This window comes from Sinohyriopsis cumingii, chromosome 8 (genome assembly GCF_028554795.1).
Source record: "Sinohyriopsis cumingii isolate HCF-2022 chromosome 8, ASM2855479v2, whole genome shotgun sequence".
NCBI classification, from domain to species: Eukaryota; Metazoa; Mollusca; class Bivalvia; order Unionida; family Unionidae; genus Sinohyriopsis; species Sinohyriopsis cumingii.
In genome coordinates this window covers 99,376,814-99,388,690 of record NC_142968.1, presented here as the reverse complement: position 1 = coordinate 99,388,690, position 11,877 = coordinate 99,376,814, and positions in this window count along the sequence as shown.

The following is an 11,877-nucleotide window of genomic DNA, read 5'->3' as shown; positions in this document are numbered from 1 at the left end:
GTAAACGACACTGGCATTACGGTGATGCCCTTTGCGCGTGAACCACAGTTTAATTTCTTCTTCGTCTTCTCCTAACATGTTGTCGAAAATGACCAAATGGGTTAGACGGGAGTCAGAGACGATGCCGTCGTCTTCTTTAGGAATGCCTTCCACAAACACGATGGAATCGCCTTGACTTTCTCGCAAGAGGCTGTACGCCGATTGCCACTCTTTGTAACACCACACGATTCGTTGAGGGGGTCGATCGATCAAATGATGTTTATGTTCGATCAAACGTTTGACGAATTCGGTTTTGCCGTAACCGCTAGGTCCAGCAATGAGCATGTTAAAGGGATGGCAAAGATACAAAGCCTCCCAACTGGCACGATCTAAGTGTTCGTCGATGACTTTGACAGTAGAGGAAGAGGGAGCAGAGACAGCAGAGGTAGCCATGGTGTGAGAAATGTCACTTGTAACACGAAAAACAAACAAGACAAGAGTTTATATACTTTTTCAGAACACGTTTATTGAATGTTTCAAACATGAATACGAAAGACAAAAATGCATAAAAGCCAAAGGCTTAAGTACAAGAATAAAAGGCACATGATAACCATTAACGTGGAATAAACACAAGTGTCTGTACAACATGTTTTGGGTAAAGTTCTAACCAGTTCTATAGTAGGGGTAAGGTCACACAAGTGTCCTCCCGAAAGGGTCTTTCAGGCCTGTCCACGACAGTCCTGTCCTGGGTGACGGGTTCTTCTGGCACCGTCACTAACACAGGTTGAAAAGTAACTTTTTTCCTTGAATAACTCTCGTGCATACTGGGCCACCTCTTGTGTCCAAGCCTCAAAACCCTGGTCTCGGTGATGTCCAACATTTGACTCCTAACCAATCTGGTTTCTTCTTCGTCAACGACATGGTAAGTTACTTCAATGAACAATGAACTATTGATCTTGCCTAGGGTTCCTTTTCATATACAGACCAATACCGACGTGACCGTACGGTAAGGTGAAGTGATTGGGAAGTCGCACTCGCTTCTGGTATACAATTTGATAGACTTTTTCCAAGGGTCGACTGACGATGTGGTGAGTGGGTAAACGTACAATCTTGTTCGGTTGATAGGTGGTCACTTTAAAGTTTCCATCCTCTCCCGATTGCAAGGCTTCTTTCAATACCCCAAAGTTGACCACTAGACTGGTACGATGATTCAGAGTCAGTCCTTTCACTTTGCACGTCGTGTGCACTTCTCCTTGTTTGTCCCGGTATTCGTAGCCGAAATTTTTGGGACCACCACTGACGAAACTTAGAATCTTGTCGTCGGGATGCTCGTCTGTCCAGGCTCCTAAACGGTCTCCTTCGATGTCAGGGTGCTGTTTAATCGGGTGATGGATGTAAATGCAACTGTCCGTGTCAAAGTACAGGACGCGTTCTTCTAACAGTTCTAAAGCCTCGTACAATTTTAAGCGAGCATGAGCTGTCACGTAAGCCGCAATGATGACATTTCCAAAAGGGTCGTCTTGTACAAAGTCCAGATCTTCTTCGTAATTGACCAAGATCAAATCCTCTCGAACGACGTCCACGTGTTTCATGTATTTGGTTTTGTCGTGAATCATCTGGAAGTAGCGGGAAGGTTCTGTCAAATATTCCGTCTTGGGTAAACACGGTCGTTGTGCCATTTTACCCCACAAGCAATTTAACATCACTTTGGCAAACGATCGCCTGCCTTCGTTTTTTTCGATGTGGTCTAAAGAGATGCCTTCTTGTGCGTAGTATTTCTCTTTGAATTGTATTTGGTCTTCGGGAGTGTGACACCAGGAAGGATAGCCGCTGGGTTCTTGTTTCAGTTTCAAAAAGGCATCCACGTAGTCGGCGAAAATGCCTTTCTGAGTAGGGTCACCCTTGTGGTACTGTTGTGTCTTGGGAAAGTGGCAAGTTTCGTACACTTCTAACAGTTGGTATCCCATGTCCAGAGCTTTGAACAATTCCACGCTGACCCAGGTTCCCGTCAAGGCACGTTCTTCCTGGCTGTGATGGCAAGGTTGGTCCTGGTTGCACGTTTCGGCACAAGTACGGCACAAGGGAAACATCAGTTTGCCTTGACAATGGTGAGGTAAGACGGGATGGTATAGGTTCGTGGGGGGCAAAACTTTACACTTGATCAAGCCTTCGTATTGTCGAATGTTTTTCAGGTCGATGTGTTCCGTGAACAATTGCGGGTGCCCTACAGGAAAGCGACAATATTTGCACACGTAGGGATACAGCGAACACACGTCCAAGTATTTGATTTCTTCTCCTTTCTCTTCGTCGGCTTGGTACAGCAAACAGGTGGCATTGGTCCTTCCTCCGTACAAACTATCCCTCGGGTTCAGCGGGTCCATGAACTAGTAACTTTCCACGAGGCGTTTAAACTCGGGATCGGTTTTCAAACGGTGATCGTACTCGTGTTCCCACATTTCCACCACTTGGTATCCTTGCTGTTCTAACTTTAGGCGTCGCTGACAAGTGTCCTGGTACAAGTCTTCCATGGTTCGTTGCAAAAACTGATTTTTAGTGTCACGGTCAGGGTAACAGACGGGACATCCGTGAAATAAGCAACCGTTAAACTCGTACACGATCTTGGGGTTTTCTAAGTCCCAGCCATCTACCGAATACGTTCCGATGGTCTTTTCGCCTCCTCCGTTGCGGGCATGCTGAATCCATTTGTCTTCCTTGTCGCACAAGTAATGTAACCAGCGTAGGGCTTTGACCGAGTATTGACGCTTGACATAGTGGGTCGTTTGAGGACTGATGACAGCCACGGTCTTTTCAGGCATGAATCGTTGGCGGTACACTAAGGAACACGCTTTGGCAATGGTGCAAGCTTCTTTCAAAGGATCGACCCCTCCGTGTTCCATGAACAGTTCTCGAAATTTTCCACAGCAACGTCGTAAAATGTCCACGTCGGAACGACAATACTTTAACATTTCTTCCTGAAAGTCGAAGGGGTCAGAGGCATGAGCCTGGTACCAAGCGTAGAAATCTTCTCGTTGTTCGGTACGCATGTTGTCGGGGTCGTAATAGTGAGCCTCAGGTAAATGGGGTAGAACGGCATGTTGATTGGCTTCCGTATTGAAAAAGTGTGGAAAGTACCCTTTAGCCATTTCTGTCATTCCAAACGTTTTAGGCATTCGACTCAAAGGCATGGCCAAGTAACTCATCGAATCTTTAAACTGTACTTGTCCCACTTGCATGAAAATGATTTTGGCTCCGTTCAAAGTGACTTTAGGACGCTCGGTGCCTTGTTCCGCATAGTACCTCAAAAGAAACTGTCCATCGTATCCGGAGAAATTGTGAGCCATCACCGTGGCATGACGATGACAATCTCCGTAACGTTCGATGTCCTCTTGGCTCCACGTCTTGTCGATGGGGTCTAAGACCCATTGGGCAAAATCGGCTAACGTGTTTGGTCCCCGAAAGATTTTTTCACGTCCTCCAGGAATCTTGCTGCAGTGAGGGCAATGACTGAAGATAGGTTCTTGAATGCACTTCTCGCACGCTCGATGAGCCACGCAGAAATTAGGGATGTGAATGCCAGTCTCTTGCATGCATTCGAAATCGAAAAAGATGAAATTGCCTTTCTTCTTGTGACCGTCCTCTTTCTCTGGTGGGGGTTGGTATTTTTGCACGTAACATTCGTGTTCCAAGTCCACGATGTGATGACAAATGTGACATTTTTTCTTTCCTCGACATACGTGTGCCTTGGCATTGTTGGTAAGTATGCCTTATCCACACGTAGGGCACAATCTCAGGAGTTGACAAGCACATTTCTTCTGTGAACCTTGTGTTTTCAAATGTTGCTGGTAACAGGCAGGGCTGACAAACGTGCGCAGACAAGTCGAACAAGGCACTGGTTCTTCGCTCAGACAGAGTGGAGAGGCCAAACATCCTGGTCATTTCAATCCACAATGCTTGTGTTGCTCTCGATTGTTATAACCATAATCACATTTCTCACAATAATAACTGTATCCCAGGAATCCGGTGATACTGGTAATGGTATCGAAATGGTCATCGTGATAATAAAGGTGAATGTATTTTCCGTCCTTAAAATCCTGGCCTCGAAACAACAGAGACCCGCGCATTTCTTGAGGGTGCACTTTCAAGGTGTAGCGTGGAGCTAGGGCATCTTGCAATTTTTGCATCTCAGGAATGCCACAGGGTGTGTCTTTGGACAGGCCAGCTTGTTGCAACAGGAGTTCTGCTTCGTTTCGTTGTTTGGTTCGGTTCGATTTTCGAATGTTCTCCCAGGTTCTTTTCCATTCTACCGTGTCGTTCTTGTTGGCATAGGTTCGTCCCACCACGATGGCACGGGCTAAGCACATCTGGTCTTGAGGGTTGTTAATTCGGACGAGACTCTTTTTGGTGTTGCGAAGGTCGTTCACCAGTAGGACCTTTTTGCGTCCTGTCCCTTGAGGAAGAGAGACGTGAGCCATTTTCAGTGTGGCTTTACCATCGGTGATGTCAAACTGGTCATTAGATTGTTGTACGTGTTGAATCTTGTCCATGACTTTGGAATTGGTTAGTTCTGCGGGTCTGCTAAACTCGATCCAAACAGGGGATTTCAAACCGTCGTGATCTATGGATAGTGTCAAGCGATCGTCTTCTTTGGGTTGACATTGTCGCTTGAGTGCGGTGAGCAAAGAATCCCACATCTCGGTGATAAACCCTTCTGCTTTCTCCAAGGGTACGTCGGTCTTGAAATCTTTAAACTTCACCGTGTAGGTGTAAGCCGTGGTTCTAAATTTTCTAGAGGAGCGCTTTTCCGTCTCTCGAATGGAATAGTACTTTTCAGGGTTGACTAAGGGTGGTGAACTTGGTTTAGAGGGTTCGGATTCTGGTTCACTCATGTCCTCTTCAAAATCACTGGCATGAATTTGTGCCAAGATTTCGGCCCTGGTACGAGGCGATAGATCACGTTTCTGCCTCTTACTTTCTTCTTCTTCTTTCTTCTCGAATGAATATGATCGTTTCATCTTGAGTGCAAAACGTCAAATGACTCAAGTTCAAACACCATAGACTAATTTATAGTCATGGCAAACCAGCGTATATAAAAAGGGTGTGTCTTGTCCTTTCACTATTCATTTCACTCTCAAACCGAGGAGAACGATGGAAGAGACTACCCAGATGGAACGTTTCGTCAGAGCTTTGCGAGGGGTCATTAGAAAATTCTCTTCAGACCAGCCGACGGACTACTCTCCTTCCTTTCGAGATAAGAGTCAGGATACTTGCTATATCTGTCAGAAGAAAGGGCATTGGTCTTCAGAGTGTCCAGACCGTCAAGAAAGAAAAAAACAGAGGCTAAAAAAGACAAAAGTCAAGATACCTGTTATTATTGTAAAGAAAAAGGACATTGGTCTCCAGATTGCCCAAAAAAGAAACAAGAGGAGTCAGAAGAAAAGAAGGATTCTTCAGAAGAAGAGAGGGATTCTTCGGAAGAAGAGAGGGATTCTTCGGAAGAAGAGAGGGATTCTTCGAAAGAAGAGAGGGATTCTTCAGAGGAAGAAGAGGAAGAAAGAAGACAATTCTATTTAAAAGAAGCAAAGAAACAGGAGAAGAAAAGAAGAAGGGAAGAAAATGAGGAGAAAACGGTGAAGAAATTCAAAAAACAGAGAGACTAAACAAGGAGAAAGAAGAAGTCAATGAACTTTTAATTAAAGTGTTCTGTGGTGAATTGTGAATTGGATTGTAAAAAATGGATAAAAGAATACATGAATGATATAAGGTAAGTGTCTTTGAGTTTTGATTTTAAAATAAGAAGCTACACTCACGCACTCATACACAGACACGTACTATAAGGGTAAAATGGGTGGGGTTTATTTTTGAGTTATTGGCAAATTGAAATTGTATTTCTTTTCGAGAAATGTGGGTGGCCCTGAAAAGGGCCTTTTTATTTTGGTGTAGGGGTGAGTTTAACCAATCAACTTTAACTGCCTTAAGCCTTTGCCACGGCCAAGGCCTACTTCTGATGATTGGGTTGAAATCACTAAGGGTGGTACGACAGGCTTAGTCACAGGGTTGGCGTGTTTAGCTCGGGAAGGTCGTATTCTCTTCGGTCGTGATAAAGAAGTCTGATACATTTGTTTCAGACTTCTTAACTCCGCTAAAATGTCCAACATTTCACCCTCTTGTTTCTTTGCTGCTACTTCTTCTTGCTGTTGTTGCTGTTGTTTTTTTCTTACCTCTTCTTGTTGCTGTTGCTGTTGCTGTAGGAGAAAAGCTTGTTCCGCTTCCTTATGTCGTTGCATAAATTTCTCCAATTCTTCTTTCTGTCTCTGTCTAAAATTCTCCACTTGCGGTAATGAAGAAGGTAACGAAGGTTCCGGAACAAATTCTTGCGAGGTAAGAAAATCCACAAAATCCCAATGTACCTCTTCTGAAAGTAAGTCCGGGTTCCCTTGGGCAGTCTCCCCTGCTGGTGCACCCCAATGGATCGTTTTCTGAGTTTCCGTCATGTTGAATCACTGTCGCATAGATTGACTGCACACAAGCACTAGCGAATCTATATAGACCAACTGACGTCACAGACTACTCTCTTCGGATTGGATGCGGGCTGACTGAATTTTGTAACGCGTGTTTGGATTGGTGAATGAACTCAATCCGTTTCAATCCTGCCTCTACCTGTAAATAAGCGCAGTTCAGTGCATTGATTCACTTGTTCTCGTCGCTTCAAGATGTGGACCGATGTGCAATCTTCTACGCTTGTGTCTTCCATGATGTTCCGGACGGACATACCCATGTATGTCCGATCCAAGTGGACCGTTGTCCACAGGACAAACACCAGCCTGTGGATACGTAGGATCTACGTAGAAAGACAAGGATGCCTGAAAAGAGTGCTGATTTACGGACCAACAGTGAGACGTAGCCTAAGGACAAGAAGAAGACCAATGCGGTACCATTTATGTTAATGAATACATTAACATAAACCCAAAGGCCCTTTTCAGGGCCAGCCATATTTCTCGAAAAGAGATAGCCTTTCCATTGCCTACCCCTTTTTTTTAAATTTAAATTTAAATTTAAATTTAAATTAAAAAAAATTTAAAAAAAAAAAAAAATCCCAAAAGCCCAAACTCTATTCCCCATGTTAATTTCCCTTGTCCCTAGACAGACCCAAACTCTATGTTAAATTCCCATTGTCCCTAAAGTGACCCACGATTTCTCTCCATGTTAAATTTCCATTGTCCCTAATCTGACCCAGGGGTCTTTTTAATGCTAAGTCCCATTGTCCCTAATGTGCCCCACTTTACTACTCTCGATGTAGCTAGTTCTGATTCATCTGCTTTCAAGGTACCTCTTGATCTCGACCGATCTGGTGGCCTTGTGGTTAGAGCATCCGCCTGAGATGCGGGAGGTCGTGGGTTCTAATCCAGGCCGAGTCATAGCAAAGACTTGTAAAAATTCTCCAAGTCGCTGCCTCGCTTGGTGCTGAACATTAAGAGGTTAGTGCTAGGACTGGTCGACCTGGTTTCCGGATAATGCGACTGGGTGGGACATCATGCTACATGTCTGCGGCATGATGCCACAGTGCTAGATACCACTATAAACTGCCACAATGCAGACTTCGTAGCAATATGACAGACATTTGTTAAAGCTACGGTAATAATCCAAAACACACACACTCTCTGAGTCTCTTTTCCATGACAGCCGGTTTACAGCATACGCATATTGCTTTATTACGTGCTTGAGATGACAGCTGGTTGGGAGTATATACTAGTGAGAGTCACTTGGTTTACTTTATATCTTGATTGATAGATACAGAGATATCAGCATCGGAAATTCTGGATCATTAATACACACAAAGCTCCTTTCTCTTCCGTTGATTTTATGGATTGAAAAAGTGCATTGGCCTGTTTAACTCGTCTTTCGTATGATTTCAAATCATTAATTATTTGCATTTTGTCATTTAATCACGAACAATTTTCTGTCGATGTTTTTGGGTCCAATTTCCATTGCTCTCGTCTTCTTCGTCGTGTGTTCAGGCCCGGCCCAAGGCAGCATGAGGAACCCAAGGCAGCAAGCGATGAGCGAGGCCCCAAGCAAAAAAGCTGCATTGCGGAGTTGAATTCCTGAAAGCGCGGGGCCCAAGGCGGTTGCCTCGTTCGCTTTGCCTTAGGGCCGGGCCTGCGTGTATCATGCCCACAGCAATCCCGTCCTTTTCGACAGTCACAGTCCTAGGGAATTAAAATCGCAAATTTAGTTACTTTTTTCATTACATTTTTAGGAGTGCTCACACAGAAATGTAGAAAAGACATTGCTCACAAATTTAATAATTTAATTTGGATTTCCAACATCGGAGTGCCATTATTTGTATTTCCACAAGGAACTGTAGATAAGCACAGTACTGATTACAGCATACGTCATCGTCATCCATCTTGGATTTTGCATCAGGATGCGAACTTAAAATTATTAGAACATTTATTACTAGGACTTTTGCAATTTAATTCGTGGATTATTCTTAGATTATTTTTGGATTTGATTTTTGAAATAGTAAGTTCTTCTCCTTTTTTCATTTTTACAGAATTTTCCAGGAAAATAAATTATTTGTTAAATTTTAAAAAGCTTGCTGTTTTCACTCTTTCTGTGTTACTGTTTTTTCGAGCCTATACACGTAAAGAGCGTGGCATGTTAGTATCTGGTAATATTTTGCAGTCTAGTATCTGGTAACAGTGTGCAGTGTGATATGTTATAACCTGACTCTACATCCCCGTTTGTTTGTACCCCCTACCGATTTAAAAGACGAGAAAGTTTAATGTGATATAAAGTGCACAGAACTAAGTCAATTGAATCATTGATTTATAATTTCTAACCTGACTGTGACCAGAATGGCACTAATGCTGGCATCCCCGGCACCATTTCACGCCTTACGGACTTTCCATACTAACACGGCGCCATATTGCGTACACTATAGGCTAGTTTATTTCCATCAGACAACATAATGGCGTAGTTCATCCTGTTCGGTAACTGCTGAATAATTGCGTAAATGACATAACATTGAGAATTTGGAATTATGTCCCTCTGCATATATGAACATAGAAATGAAATTTAAAATCATGTAATAAAAGCCATGAAAATACAGCTAGCAAGTTAATCAATCAATTCCATTTGGCATATTAAATCACAAACTTAATTTCATTTCTGAATCTGAAAGAAGACAGACAAATAGAAAAAAGGAAAGAGAAAGTAGAGGAAGAAAGAAGAGTAAGAAAGATGAAAATAAATAATGATAAAGAATAAAAATGAACGGATGATAATGACGACAATGATGCTGACGATGATGATGACAGCGAAAGCAAATACCTAATATATTTCGTGTCAATATTTTTACTGTAATTTTCTTCTTACTGAGCTTTGTACATTATTTGTGTGGGCTTTATCTATGTACTCAAAGGAACAAAGACAACTAAAGTTTTTTTATCAAATGAAAATGTAAACATTCTCTGATTGCGTAAATATTCAGTTGTTTTACCGATATCCTGTACAATTACATTATTTTGACAATCTTTATTTCTTTTCTTTCTTATCGCATCCCTCTCAACCTTAGAGAGAATGAAATCTTTTTTTAAAAAAACATCTCCCCTTCCTCGTTTAAGATGTGTACAGACCAGCTTCTTCACAAAACAGGAACTTAACCATGTCAACAACAAATACAGTCGAGGAAAAGCAGGCGGATCAACATATATTTTCTAACGGTCCAGTACTAATTTTGTTTTGTTTCTTTTTTCTAGACCGCTAACTTTAACGTTTACTAAAATCATCCAAATTGAACGTCTCTAAGAGTGATTATGCCTATTCGAATTTGTTTTTATTTTCCTTTGGTCAAAATCTGTACCTGGTGCCTCGAGATCGCAATTATTAGTAAATTCTTTTCAGTGCATTGCCCTTTAGGATAGTGGTATATCTTGTGAACAGACCAGCCATAACTGAACAGTTGACCGCGTGTGGTATATGTTTATCATCTTTAATAGAAATTCAAATGAATACCGGACGAATTAAATCGTCAGCCAATGACCAGTCTTTACGTAATAAAGTTTAGAAAATTGGTTGTTTCTTTTCAGTGCGTGTGTGTGTTTGATTTTTAACGTAGCTTTAATACTTTTAGTGATATCACCACGATGTCTGCAGTGTGGCAGTTTATAGTGATGTCAAGCACTGGGGCATCATGCCGCAGACATGTACCATCATGTCCCACCCTAATCACATTATCTTTACACCTTTCCAACCAGTCCTAACACTAACATCTTAATGCTGAGTGCCGAGCGAGGTAGCTGCTAGTACTATTTTTTAAGTCTTTGGTTTGAGTCAGCCGGGGTTAGAACCCGCGACCTTCCGCATCCGAGACGGATACTCTAACCACTTAGGCCACCGGAGAGTTCGTTTCTTTTTAGTGGTTAGACGAGAGAAGGTTGGTCACCTTTGAGGGCTAAATTATACGCATATGTACAAAATTCCTGGATCTACCCATCCTTAGATCCAAACATCCGTGATCCATCTCTTCGACTTGACTTTTCTTGGTAAGTTAGTGTCGAACTAGTGGAAGTAACCACTTTCCTGTATACTTAAAAAGTAATACACCAAACCACAGGGGATTGTCCATGGATACAATGGAATAAGGCAGATTTGGAAACGTTTGAAACCATCTGCGAAATCAAATTTGACAACTGATCGTTTCAAAAACGTAGCGGGACATATAAACTTACTTTATTATGTACTCCAGATATGGTTGCGGGTACAATATAAAAAATGTACGAGCAAACCTCGGTTTGATGATACTTGCAACGACGTCTTCGTGGAACGGAAAACGGTTCTTTTGAGATTTCAACGTCAGTCTGGAAATGTTAATAAGTACTTATATACCAAGCTAAACCTCGTCGTACTATCAGATAGCAAGAGGAAAAACATGGAAATCCCATGTCTCTATGTTGAATTCTCATTCGATGGAATATGGTATACAAAATCATCACTATTAGCTTAGATTTACTGCTTGAATAAAGGGGTATGCAAATGAACATATATAATTTAGATAATGTATGCAAATATATAATCCTATCGTGACAGTAAAATATGTTTAAACTAAATCATTGCCACAAATAAAAATCAACGTATCAAAGAAAATGATGATATATTGGCCCTCTACTCAAACAGAAACCTCAAATATATTTGCAGAAGTATTCTCCCAAGATGTCTTCACCAGCTTCACATAACTAATTGGACGATTTCCGTCGTGTCTGAACATGAAAGAAACTGTTTGTTTAAATGTTTATTCTTCTACGACTGAAGAGTACAATAAACCTTTCACTCTGTGAGAACTACAAGACCCTTTTGATCGAGTTCATGACCCTCCAGCTGGAACAGATGATATGTACATATAACACGTACCTAATCCAGTTCTGAACACACTAGAAAACATTTTAAATACAATTTTGGAAACTGGCAACTTCCCGCCATGACCAGTAGCCAGACTTGGAATGGGCCATGCCAACCCTTAGAACAATCGTCCCACGGCATAATCGTCGTAAGCCACAGGCGAATATTCCTTACGATCTCTTTTCAAATGCGGTTGCCTGCAATGCTATTTAGTTGTTTCGTATGAATATACAAATACCCGATTAACCAATCATTGTCTGCAAAATAAATAATTTACCCGAAGCTTGACTGGACATGACCTTTCATGCTGACTCAGTGAGCCAAACAGATTTTCTGTTCCTAATACTTTTGCTGATCCATCGATAACAGGTCACTTTCGTTGCTTGTACAAGAGCTTATTTCACTAGCTCGTTGATGAGGTATCTTTTCGTATGTATTTTCATGGAAAACGAGATCTCATCGCATGCAGCCATGGGTGAAAAGAGAGTGTAGCGGATT